The sequence below is a fragment of the Tinamus guttatus genome, unplaced genomic scaffold (genome assembly GCF_059628265.1).
Source record: "Tinamus guttatus ecotype Peru unplaced genomic scaffold, ASM5962826v1 Tinamus_guttatus_pri_ptg000489l, whole genome shotgun sequence".
NCBI lineage: Eukaryota > Metazoa > Chordata > Aves > Tinamiformes > Tinamidae > Tinamus > Tinamus guttatus.
In genome coordinates, this window is record NW_028289023.1 from 602864 (window position 1) to 616566 (window position 13703).

Genomic DNA, 13703 nt, shown 5'->3' on the forward strand with positions numbered 1-13703 from the left:
CGCCCGGTGGCTTTGTGGTAGGAACAAAATGAGGAATGAGGAAGTGGATTGACAGTCTACCAAGTTCTTCTGCAGTTGTGGCTTAAATCCAGGTGCTTCCAAATGATAAGAATGTTCTATCTTTAAACCACAGAGTTATACTTAGAATTGTGCTTACAGTTTATGAATCCCGTTTTAAAATATTATTTAACACCATCCATTTGTAATGGAGCTGGCATTGCTTGTAATAATATTGATCACAAATAATTCCTCTTGGTATTTCAGTACATATTAAGTACATGCTTTTTCAGCTTGCAATCTCAGTTTCAGATTAATTGAAAAATAACAGAATATTTCTTGAAAAGTAATTATCATTTGAAGGGCATTTGGGGCTGGCAATTCCAGATGGTCATTAATTGACCAGAAATCCTTCCGTGCCCCAATCACAGTGATGATAACAGAAACAAGAACTGTGCCATCTCATTAGTGTTTGCTCCTGGGAGTTTAGGAGATCCATCTCTGCAAGTGCTGGTTGCCATCTCTGGATGTCCTGGTTGCTGGGATAGAGGCTTTGGAGTAATTCTCCTTCACCTGGAGCACCTTCCTTTTCCTTGCATCACACCGAGGACAAAAGAGCTGTCCCCACAAGCACAGCTTGCCTGCCCATGTCTTGACCTGATGGCCCCATGGAGAAGCCCCTGGGTGCACATCGTGCTTCCTTGGAGTGCACTTAGCAGGATGACTGACAAGTCCTCTAAGCTGTAGTGGACTGTTAAGTATTACTTTGCTTTCAGAGCCATTACAGTTTCTCACAAACTCAGGCATACAAATCCCTGCGGACTACTAACCTTAATCTTAAGTAGAGCTGATAATTGCAAGGACAAGAATGAATAAAAGTAAGGAAAAATGTGTATTTTCCCTGATTATTAGTTATCATGGGACTGTAGCTCTACTTGCCTGCATGGTGTGTTTGGATGGTGAGATGCCCAGGACTCAGAGGCATCCTGGGCCTGCATGCAGACCTGCTGTGCAGACCTTGTCCAGCAGCAACTCTTCCAGCAGCCTGAGGATTTTAAAGGTTGCTAAATTCAGGCCAAGGAAGCTACTAATTTATCCAGTCGTCCTTCATATGGAAAATCACGGGCTACCAGAGTAAATCACTTCAAGATTCAGAGATCTTTATAATCTGGAGTCATGTAAACATTCCTTTCGTGTGGCTATGATATGTATTTACTTGTAAAGTGCTCCGAGATCTCCATTGAAAAAAAAAAAAATAGTGATTTGAAGTATTCCTTTTGATAGACGGCTCTTTAAGGTTTAAATGTTTAGTATAGCATTTATAATAAACATGCATTCTAAAGAATGTATCATGTTCATCAGTAATGTGAATATGATGAGCAATAACTTTGATTGTTATTTCGTAAAACTTTGGTAAAATATAATTTAATTTCAAAATAGAATAAAACCTTCACCAGTGACAGACCCCAAAACAGAACCAGCACTGAAGTTGCATGCAAGTGTGGCTTAGACTGCTCTGCAAATAAAACCCCATCCAAAGCTAAATGACCACTGCAAAATCATTATTATAGAAAGAGCTTCCCTGGCCTGCTGCTGGAACACCTCATATGCAGTTTCTTAAAGCCTCCCTTTTTCATTTTGCTGCCAAGTTAACTGGCTAAGCTTAAGTAGTTTTCAGATGGAATGTGTAATTTAGAAATTTAGAAAAGGAGGGGGAAGGATTTTTTAAACTCACCAGGAGAAATGGACAGAGTTTTGACAATTCACATTTTTAATGAACTATAAATTGAATTCCACTCACCACTGAAGCTAAGAGCAAAATTCTCACTGACTTCACGCGGTTGATTTTTGCCTCTAAAATACAAGCAGCTTATGATATAAGAGTACAAGCGGCCTTAAAATATTCCTACACTGACCATTTAAAGGAATGTTCAGTGCAGAAAATTATGAAAGAAAATTGTTTTAGCTAGAAAAGAATTCATGGCACTTTATTTAGGCATGATCATACCCCAGGTCTATATGCAAATAAAGAACAAAAGGTTGAAATTCCTTTTAAAATACTATTTAATCATGAGTAAAAATCAAAGTAGTCCGTTTTTAATCCTATTCTCTCTGTATCCTTAATCCTTCGATCCTTGACTTCTAAATGGCAATGAAGCATGATAGGTTTAACAAAGGAGATCTGTGGGATTATATTCATTACAATATGTCCAGTTACCCTCATTTTTATTATTTCTCTTCCCTCTGGCTTTTTTATGAAAGCTCTTATTTTTAACAGGGATCATTAATGAAAAAGGAATGACAAGCTTCTTCCTTTGAAAAATTAATCTTCAAAATGGTCTCATTTTGAATTTCATCTGGAAGGTCAGGAATCTCATCAAGTCTAGAAATAAAAAACAATTTGGAGTTCTTTGTTGGAGAGTCTGCCTGGTTGCACTGTCCTGACAGTCATTCAGAGCATGTTGCTAGCACGTAAAAAGAAATATAATGACTTTCTAATATTCTTAATACCTTTCAGCATTTTCAGATTCTTTTAGAGGTAGTTTTCTCTCTTTTTTCAGCATGCTTGAGATGCAGTGCATTTATATATCACTGAAGATGCATCCAAACTTCTCTGTATCCTAGCAGTAGGGTTTCACAAATTCCCTGCTACCTCAGGTCACCAATTACAGTATTTCTACCTCGTATTAACGGAATTCATTATGTTTACCACTTCCTGGTCTCTTTTTTGTTATTGTTGTTGTTCTAATATGATTTAACATTTGCTTTCATGATTTTTTTTCCATTTTACAAGATAAATTTTGCATATAATATTTAAAATTACAGCTTACTTTCTCAAAAACAGAGCACTTTTACTTGCTGGAGCAAGGCCTTGCCTTACAACCTCCTAGAATCATAAAATTCTTTTACGCTTTCAAGAAAATTTCAATGAATCCAGTTTTCCTATTATAAAAATAGAAACATTCTTTCCAGATCCATAAGCCCAGTGTCCAAAGAGTATCCCAAATTATTATAAATCATCTTCAAAATTAAACAGATTTAGAAATACAACAGCTATCTCCAATAGATTTTTCAGTCATTTGCAGCCACTGACTCCGGAAGTGACATCCGTTGCCTTCACAAGATGAGCTGGTGCTTTTCCTGGTGCTTATTGATTAACCACTACCTTATCTTCAACTTCTGACATGTTTTTTTTGAAATTTGCAACCATTATAAACAAAGATTTTGTCAAGAAAGTTAGTGGAGGTCTTTAGAAATTTTTCAGCTGGCGTGTTTCATATATTCAGACACTCATCTTTTAAGAGTTTTTGTTTGGAACTGATCTGTTAATTTCCTTGATCTGTCTACAGAAGAAAAAATGTAATTTCTTTGTAATTCTTTTGCAGAAGTGGTAGTGCTCTGTAATCACTAGTAGTTTTGAGGACATGCAGTTTTGTAGAATTTTTAGTCACATAATTATTTTTTCGGTGGGCGTAATGGGAGTCATTGCACTATTACAGGTTGTAGCCTCCATTAGTACTCATTAAAACTGACATTTTTCCTTGTGGACCTCTTTGTTCAAACAGACAGATGCATGAATATGTTTTTCCATTCAGTGAAACCACTAAAAATACTCAGTCTTTTGTAGTCAGTTTCTGTGTTATTTCCCCTCCTAAATTCTGTTCCCAATGCAATTTGGTCTATTTTGTTTCTTCCCTGTTCAAAGAATATGACTGTATTTGGTAGTAACTATACATTAATAAACAAGATGTACCACACTTTCGCTCTAGAAGTGTTCCAATGAGTATGCAAAAGAGAGACAGAAAGACTTTAAGTTGTATGACTCCCAAACTGTTAGAAGAGATAATATCTGTTTGCTACAGAGGGCACTTGGAAAATTGTTTCATATTTGTGCTTCATTCCCTTGTATTTTTGTTTTTCAAATTCTTGAAGGATTTTATCTCTTAAAAGTTTTTTTTTTCTCTCTACCATTCTGTTCTCATGGCTCCCTATGATCTGTTATTCAGCATATATTCTTACAGTGACACATTTTACATCTACTGAGTTGCTCAGATTATTCATTAAATGATTGTCTTATTTTTTTAGAAGTTAGATTACCGATTTGGACATCTATTTGCCTATCAAACTGTTAATATTAAGTAAAACAATATCCTTTTCATGCAGCTAGTTGGAATTGCTCTTGTTTTTAAAATTTCCTGCTTATAGCTAGAATCTACCTATTAACTTTCTATCAGTAAACTAAACAAGTACTAACATTTAAAAAGCATAGTCCTAGTTTCTCAGTTATAAGATTTGTTAGGACAATTTTGAACTTCATTCAAACTTGTTGTTATGTTGACTGAAATGGAATTGCATAGAGATGAAGGACAGTAGAATTTGACCTGGGGAGGGGTAGTAGCAGACAAGCTTCTTCCTCTCATCTTAATACTTACAGAAGAAATTTATTATTTAAGGATCTTTTGTTTGATAGCATTGGGAGCTAATGGGTCTGCTACAGCAATCTGGACTATTGCCAGGTAGGCAAGAACAGAATTGGATGTTGTCTAATGTTGTGAATAAAGGAAGTTAGGAATTGTTCAGAAAACCTGGCATCTTTAGCTCATTCTTAAATATCAGCAAGATTGTGAATGATACTAGTACAAGAGAAGAAGACGGTTGAGCAGGTTTGATGGGAAAACTATTGTTGCTTTTTTTTTTATGTTTATGCTGTTTTTTTTTTGAAGAAACAGAAATAGACTCTGCAGTAGTAAAAGGAGACAAGGGACTGCTTGAAAGCCCATTGTGTAGCTTCGGTTGAGTTGCACTGAAAAGTTTTGGATTAGGTGGAAATGTATCATCTGTTACAAGGAGGTTTGCCTTTTCTTAATGTAGGCTCCCAGTATTGATTGACTTGAAGGGTTCCCTATTCAGATGAGGCATGTGCTTTTGGGGATTTTGTTTATGCAACACTGAATATTGCTAATTATGCCTTCATGAATATTCTTTCCAGAGAGAATAATGTGCATTCTGATGGCAGTGCAATCCACATTTAAAACTTGTATGCAAACAGTGCTAATTCTGGGTTGAGCGTTGCATTTGTAATGATAACTTTTCCTCCTCTCATTTCTAATGGCTTTTGAATGACTGTAGCAGAGGTCACTGATAATTAATGGCTGATGGGTGAATTGCATGTGTGGTGGCTTTTATCCCAATTATAGGGACATTTAAAACACAAACCAAAAATATTTTCACATTTTTTGCCAAACATTGTCTCTGAGACATACTTCTGCTCATGCTTACTTTCAGAAAATTCAGAAAAATGTAAAGACTTCATCTGCCTTTGGAATATGTTTTTCTACTGACTAGACTGGTAAAAAGACCAGCTAGGATATTTAGTGTGTTCAAGATAGGTTTTTTTTGTTGCTCAGCTCTTCCTCTGAGAACAAAACATAATGGCAGATTCTTACTCTGTTCTTGGGATAGCAAATGTGCCTGGTTACTGCCATAGTAATTAAGGTTAGACATTGTTATTACAAATACAGCACACTGTGTTTCCATCTGAAAAAATCAATATGAAAGCTTCTTAAATGCCTGTCTGGGAGAAAGAAGGACCTGATAGCTCTATAATGTCCTGCTTTTCAGAACAAATACCTGCGTTGCCAAATAAAAATGTAACACATACATTAAGTTAATTGTGCCTTCTATTCCTGTTGCATGTATAATATTATGCAGAGATAATGGATTTGCACATATTTCAGAGTGTGCTCACAGTTACTGCTGTGATCAATGTATGCTTGCTGTTCAGGTAAGAGTGAGACCATGCTCGTCTCATGTCTTGACCAAATCTCGCTACTTCTACCATTCTAATCACAACTTCTGAGCCACTGCTCTCCTTATGTATGCATAGCTCCCACTGATGTTGCTGTAGGGAGCTATAGAAGGAGAACAGCATATCAAAATTCATTACTAGAGTGTGAAACTGAGAGGAGATGTTTGAACTGGGAATATTGTCCATCAGCTTTTGTTGTTGTACCTTGCCCTTCATATGACTCAGTGCCCATGAGCTGAGAGTCTGCTCAGACTCATGCTGAATTTGAGGCTGAAATAGTGCCACCATGGAGTTGATCCTCCGAGAATTAAGTCCCAGCTCTATTTTTTAAGCTTTATGTGTGGCCAGACACCAGTTCAGCTTTGCATATATTCATGCACACGGAATTTTGCAATACCCAGCAAAGCAAGATAAGCTTTTAAACTTGTTGGAAGAATTGTAGATTTCTTCTTGGAGATTCTTCTTCTCTGTAATGTATTCCCATCACTTTAAATCTTTTATTTTAATGCCAGATTTATATTTTCTCCACAAACTTTAAGCATTGCCTTTGGGAATTTCTCATCAAAGGAGCAGAATACCTCTGATCAGGTATTCCTAGCCTGGCTCACACAATATGGATTTTTGTCATGCTGTTATGAGAGTCCCTGAGGAGAGATGCCAAATTTTTGCCACTGTTAAAATTAAAATAATATATGATTAATACTGAATTCAAATGAACATGGGATGCCTACCTCTGCTTCCATTTTAGAGAATGTTGCTAGTATGATGGGATACATCAAAGATTTAGGATGTACTTTTCTTTGTAAGATGTTCAGACATAAAAGTGTTCTTTTTTTTTTTTTTGAAAGATAGACAAAGCGTAATTGCTCAAACCTTAGGCACCAAAATCTATGTAAAAGCATCTCTAAAAATGCAGTTCTTTGAGACATATTAAATGGTGATAGTTTTTGCTGACTTCAGTCAGACTTGGAAAAGTACAGTCCTACAAAGACTTTTATTACCTATCTATATGGCTAGACTGTCACAAGCAAAACAGCCTCGACTGAGAGAATTCCATTTATACCAATTAATACAATCTTCTAATTGCTAATTCAGGTATTGAGAAACAAAGATGTCATAAGTGCTTAGGGAAACACTTTTCGACTCCTTTCCCCCAGCTCAGCCTCCCTGCAGGCCTCTGCTCCTTGCTCCTGGTCTCATGCCATTGTCCTTTCCCTTTACATGAGCAAGGAGGGTGGCAGAGGAGATCGGGGTCAGTGTCCCCAGGTTTCCTGCTGCCACTCCTGGCTTCTTCGTGTTTTCTCTAGCTGTTCCTGGCCCCTTACTTGTCTCTTCTGGCACAGGTCCCTTTAGGGGTTTTCCTTCCCCAGAATTGGTCCTTCACAGGCCATACACTCCCGTCAGAGGTGCCCCCAACCCAGTGTGAGTCCCCCATGGGCTGCTGCCCCCTCAGAAGAGTCCCTGGATCTGCATGTATCCCCCACAGACAGCAGTCCCCTTGAGACTGTCCCTCCTTTTCCACAAGCCATGGTCCCCTCAGGGGTGTCCCTGATGCCATGTGGGGCATCCAGGGGCACTGGTCCCTCAGGGGCCTCCTCATCCAGCACAGAGCATCTCCGGCCGCGCGCCAGCCACAGCCCCGCCACCTGCCCGCCGCCTCGTGTCTCCGGGCACGGCCCTTCACGTTGCTCCTCACGCGTCCCCGCGCGCGGCTCCTCACACGTCCCCTCCCGAATCCCTGCCCCTGGCAGCAGCCGACCTTTCTTCAGCACATGCGAGCGGCAGTGCCATGTGCTGCTCCGAACGCTTGCAGATTTAGTGCATGTTGGGCGGTTTTCATCCATTTCAGAGCCGTCTGGGCCTGGCACAGGGCGGTGCGCAGCCGCCCTGCAGCCCCTGCCACGATCCTTCCTGTTTATCCCTCAGGCACTGGCTGCAGGAGCCTTTCTGCTCTAAACACCTGAATATCCAGGGTTTTAAGGTACCTGTATTTCTGGAGAAGTTAAACTTTCTGTTAATTCAATTTTAGTAATGACTCTATTTTATAAAATAATACATTACTAAGTGAATTAGAGTTCTGATCCAGTGTTTTCTGTATTAGAATTAGAATCAGACTTAGAATTGTGGGGATTGTTACTGCAATTCCTTTGCTGAAAGTAAGCTGGGTTTTGAGCTGAACCAGTTCCTACTTTACACCTTGTGAGGACAACATCGTACGAACAGAAGGTTTGCTCTACTTGCTCAGAATAACTCCTGCATAACCTGCATCCTGCCGCTAAGTATGGCTAGGAGCAGATGGTTACGGAAAGACTACAAGGAACACAGAGAACATAATTTTCTGCTTCTCACACCTTTCCCATTTCTATCTCTCAGCATTTTAAAGAATTCCTGAGTAGGAAACTGCCTGTGGATGCTGCATTTAACAATCCCCTGTGTTTCTCTTTAGGCCCATTTAAACTTTTGCCTTTCACACCCTCCAGGGACCTCAATTCAATTATGTGCTCTGTGGAAAAAACAATAATAATCCTCTCCTTTGTTTTATACCTGCTTCCTGATAATTCCACCAGGCCATCATGGTTCTTTTATTATGGAAACACTAAGTCCCCTTTCAGTTTATCGCTTCCATCTGTAATTTTAGATAGCATTTTCTTGTCCCCGTGTGTGATGTCTGGGCAGCAGGAGAATCCTAATCCATTAGATCTTCCTTTGCAGACAAGCTCTTCCAAACTGCTGATCCCACTTGCTACCCAGATCTGCTTCTTTGCTACTTCTGCTGTGTCCTTTTCAGGTTGAATGACCAGAACTACACAAAGTGCTCAAGATACGAGTGCGCTATGTTGTGCACGAGTGCAGGAGAGCACAGTGGTGTTTGCTGTTCTATTCTCTATTCCTTTCCTTAAAATCACCAACATTTTGTTTGCTTTCTGTTTGCCTTTTAAATACCCCTGAGCTTAGGCTGATGTCTTGAAGATTTTTTGTCTGAGGGGTAAAAACTATTTTAGAGCCCATCGTGATGTGTATGTGTGTATGCACAGTTACGGTTATTTTTCCCTCTGTATTTTCCCCATGCATTTCTTTGCATTTATGGAGATTAAAATTCATCTGCCATTTTATCACTCAGTATTATGAGATTGTTCTTCAGCCTCTCACAGGCAGCTTTAATTTGATTATCCTGAATAAGCTTTCAGAGCCTTTAATCAGTTTCTCAGAATCAGGAAGGTGACGTCAGAATCATAACGTCTTAAAAAGGAATGTGTGGCAATTTTTATTTACCTTAGTTTTATTTGATCCTTTAAGAAGTCTATTTGCATACTTTTATCCACAAGTGAAATGGGCGAAAATCTTGCTAAAAAAGATGGAAAGAGCACTAATATAGTCATCTCATTTCAGAAACTGCAGTTTTAGGAAAGCATGGTAACAGCAGCTCAGTTTAATTAGCTGAATTTAATTACTCCTCAGAAATGAAAGCAGCTGGTCCAACTTAGCAATGTAAAAGCAGTTGAAATCCAGAGCTGGTCACCACTGGCTCTTTATAGTTGTAGGTTTCTCCACAGGGTGTTTTATCTCACCCTGAGCTTTTACGCTCAGGCAGACGGGTTTTCCTTCTGACACCCTTGTCCTCCCCATGGGCTGTAGAGGAAGTCAGTGGGGACTGACTTCCGAGTTAGGGTAACACTGAAGCAGGGGAGATGCTTCGAGCTTGGGAATAGGGGAGGCTTTTCCATGCATTGGTCCTGAGACCAGTCCTGGTCCTGAGACCTGTCTAATGTCTCAGAAAATGGACTTAGCTCCTGCAGGAGCTGCCAGCTTGGCCCAATGCAGAAGCAGCAAGAGCCCTTTCCTCCTCCTGTCTCGCAAGACACAAGGCTTTCACACTTGTCTTCTCTCTGCACCCCCCTGCTGCCTGTCCTGCAATGCCCTGTTGATGATGTGCTGCTAAAGAGCTCCAGAAAGATGCACAACTGGCAAAGGAGTTAGGGAGTAGCTGCTTGCTTGGCTTCGTTGCCTTACAAATATTTCCTGGAATCTTTTCCAGAAAATTCAAGCAGTTTTCAAGCAAGACTGCAATACAGTTGCACTTAACTGCAATTCAGTGAACCATGTACAGGGTTCTTTCACCTTATTAGGAGTATATAATACTCATAAACTTAGGTATGTTTGTGATGTGAAAGCATCACATTTTAGCAAAACTCTCCTTTAGATTGGCAAACTGCAGGACACTGCATCTGGGAGTTTCTGAATAATTTATCTGAAGTAATGAGTATCATCATGTGATGCTGTATCAAAGCAACTGCTCAAGTGAAAGCCAGCTGGGTACAGCCGCTGTATATCAAATAGTTGCTTGAGTTGTCTCTCTGGAAAAATTAGAGAACATAATGAGCAAAATTAGGAAACCTGGGGAGCAGCCTCCACAGATAACCATTAGCAAGAAGTAATTTGATTAGTGTGAAATCTGTGAAAGTTCATTATTTGCAAAGATTGCTAGAGTTAGAAGAGAAATGCATGTCTACATACACCCATCTGTTTATACAACTTGTACATACAAATACATAAAGTATGAGTGCTAGGTGTACTTATTTTTTGTTATGGCAGCTTTTCGAACCGCTAATAGTGTATTTATTTGCTCCAAATCTAAAAGGCACTCTAATGCATTTGGTCTGAGTTTCCCAAAAGGCTTTATTTAGTCTCATGCTTCAAAAACAAGGTCCAGGGAAGGCTGACAAAACACATTTGCTAGGGAAAATGCACAGATCTGTTAAATATTAGACTGATGCTTTTATGAAGCATGTATATTTAAAGTATTGCCCCCACTTGCACAGTGCTGACTAGGAATATAGAGCCATTAAGTACAGAATCAGAGAGAAGTAAAGAACTGGAGAGAACTGATGAATTTTCAGTGGAGTCAATGGATGCTGCAGCTGTCCTGCATCTCTCAGCATCAAGTCCTGCTCCAAACATTATACAACTGCTCTTAATAGCCTGCCTCCTGTAAGTCTACTGTATCCGAATGCTCTAACAGTGAAGTCATTTACGACACCTTTTGGATCCACCAGTTAATAGCACAAAGGCAATTTGATGATGTATTTGTATCGATGGCTTTGTAGCTATGGTTAATTGCTTTTTCTTACAGACAGGAGGGAAATGCTGCTTCGTAAGATTGTCATTAGCCTGGAGAAAAAAAGGGGGCCATTGATTAGAGGCATGAATAGAAAGGCTTGTTATCTAAATCACCATTTGGGGATTCCCAAGCGGACAAGGACACAGCCTGTCGTATCTTAGCAAAGCTCTGCATTGCAGTGGGGAACTCCCCAAAAGATGTAAGATCTTGTCATGTTGACCTTAAATCAAGACATGCACAGCCTTGGTGTTTGAAGGAAATGAAACAGCAAACTTTTATTTTCATTATCGTATTTGAAGCATGTTAGTTCAAATCTGATCCAAAAATTTACTGAAAGCAAAGAGGTCTACAGCAATTCAGAGTAACAGGCACATTTCTTTGACATATTTAGGTATATTTCTATGGTGCAGAAAAGCAAAAAAGGAACCTAGTAAGGTATTTGAAGTGTGAATATTGCAGCTTTATTCTAATGCATGGGGGTTTGAACGAGGAGGTAACTACTGCATAATGTTTGTCTAATTTTATATGCTAGCATAAAGCAGTAACATTATTAAAATTTAAAAACAACCAGAAAAAAATGATGTAAATCTAGCCCATACTTTGGTTTCTTTTCATGCAAAGATATGTTAAAAATACGCTTTTTAAACTGATAGTGCCCTCCAGCAGTCATTAAGAATGACAAAGTGGAATATTTAATAAGCCAAATTTAAAGATCTATTGCTATGCTGTTAACATTTCACTCTGCTAAGAATGTAATATAAATATGAGGTGTGTATTGGAATGTTCTTATTACTTGAATTTCTGTAGCCAGGTAATGTCTTACTAAGGGAATAAATATTAATACATTTCCTAACCTCAAATATGTGTGCAGAGGTATGCATCATCAGTTTGTTTTTAAGTTAGTAGAAGAAGGGAAATCAGAAAAAAAAAAAAAAAGAAATTCGTAAAAGCAATATACAGTATTTGCAGGCTCAAGGAAGCATTTTATTATTTCCTCATTTTTTTTTGGCCCAAAAGCCAACTGAGACAAAAATAAAAAACTGTTTTACAAACTTTAATTTGGCCTACAGGTTTTGGACAACTACAAGACCACAGATGTGTGTAGTGAAGCCCAGTGAAGCCCACAGTATTTTGATTTCATATACGGTCAAATTTATAATGATTACAACTAAATGGCCAAATCTGTCATTTAATATTGTGAAACTCATCAGTTTAACCCTTTAAGAGGGCTTAAGTCTGCTAGTTGTGAGTGGTAAGCACATTCTGACACCAAAATTCTCACTGAAATCTTTAAGTTTGTTTTTTAAATTACTAGTCAGCGTGCCTGGAAATGGATATATATATATATATATATAAAACCTTTTGAGAAAATATTTTTTAAGAAAAAGCCTTAAAGGGTATTCCAAATGGATTGTCCTGAGAAATACAAAGCCTTCAGCTCCCATATTTACAGAAGGGAAGACTGGTAAATTATTCTGCAACATGTTTCCTACTTATTCTAAGCAGAAGTGCTGCAGCAGTTACCTTCAGGGGTGATATCCTTAGCCTGTTCTCAGGATTGTGCAATGATATGTAGTGTATGTTTTCCAGTCCCACACACATCAAGGCAAGGCAAAACAAAGATAAAATTTAGTCTTTGCTGAGTGCTGGAATTAATAGTGTTAAACACTATCACCACTGGGTTGAAAATTGAGTTATTTATTATCAATCAGAATGCCACTATGGAGTTCCACTACAGTTAGCACTGAGCTGCTTTCATTATAAAATCAATTTCCTGGAGATGCCTATCTCCTTTGGTTTAATATATACGGATCGAAAGTTAGTGTAGAAGTGCTGGTACTGATCCAAAGCTGCTAAAGGGGAGGTGTAGTTGAAAAAATGAAAAAGTCAGAGATTTTTCCATGTTTCAGACTGGCTAGTGTTCTCCAAGCTTAAGGATAGAGCTCGGCAATTTTTATACTTAAAGGTGAGCCCCTGTTTCCACTTTGTCTGCACAGGGGCAGCTCCCGCTCCGTCCTGGCTGAAATTCTAAAGTACCCTCCTGATTGCTCCCAACCATCCTCTTCTCCTTGTTTCTCAGATGTCCTTTAATGGGACTTTTCCCTAGGATAGACTTCAGCTTTGCTAACCTTCATGGCATCAGTGTTGAGGGGCAGAATTCACGCTTGCCCTGTGGAGGCAAAGGTGGCCTGTTGTTGTGGGGGGCCTGGCTGGAGAGCGGCTGAGGTTTCTCCGGAGAGAAAGAATCCCCCTAGTGCCTGAGGACATAAAAGTTACTCAAAATGGAGCAGTTTACAGCTGCCCTTGCTCGGACTCTGACAATGTCACTGCAATCATGAGGCTGCAGGATCAGCGAGGGCACTACATCATGCTATCAATATGTCTGTGCCTGGTCCGTTCTCAGAGAAGTTTGCAGCTTTTGCAGTTTTATGTGTCTATAGGCACTCCTACTCATGGATTTATTAGGATATTTTTTCTTTCTTAAGACTTATTAGATGCATCTTCAGAAATGGGATTTCCACCTGTCTTTCCTGACGTAATTTAACATTTACTGAAAACTCACATTCCCTTCTATTTGACTAGAGGGCTACTCAACAGATGTTAAACTGTTTATCAGCCTGATAACTTCCTTATACTTTGTTTCTTAGCCATTGTATTTCATTTTCCCTCTATATACCTACTGCCCTCCCCACCCTCTAAGTGATCTTAGAACGTGCTAAAGATGTTTGCAGACTCAGGCTCTCCAGCACAGTTTAAAGATGTTGTTCACTCAGAGTA

The 13703-nt window shown here is 39.1% G+C and overlaps 1 protein-coding gene across 9 annotated transcripts in view; it reads left to right on the plus strand.

Annotated features, from left to right (window-relative positions):
- Positions 1 to 13703, plus strand: part of MAGI2 (membrane associated guanylate kinase, WW and PDZ domain containing 2) — a 677723-nt gene that overhangs the window by 479856 nt on the left and 184164 nt on the right. The gene's annotated exons all lie outside the window — the stretch shown is intronic.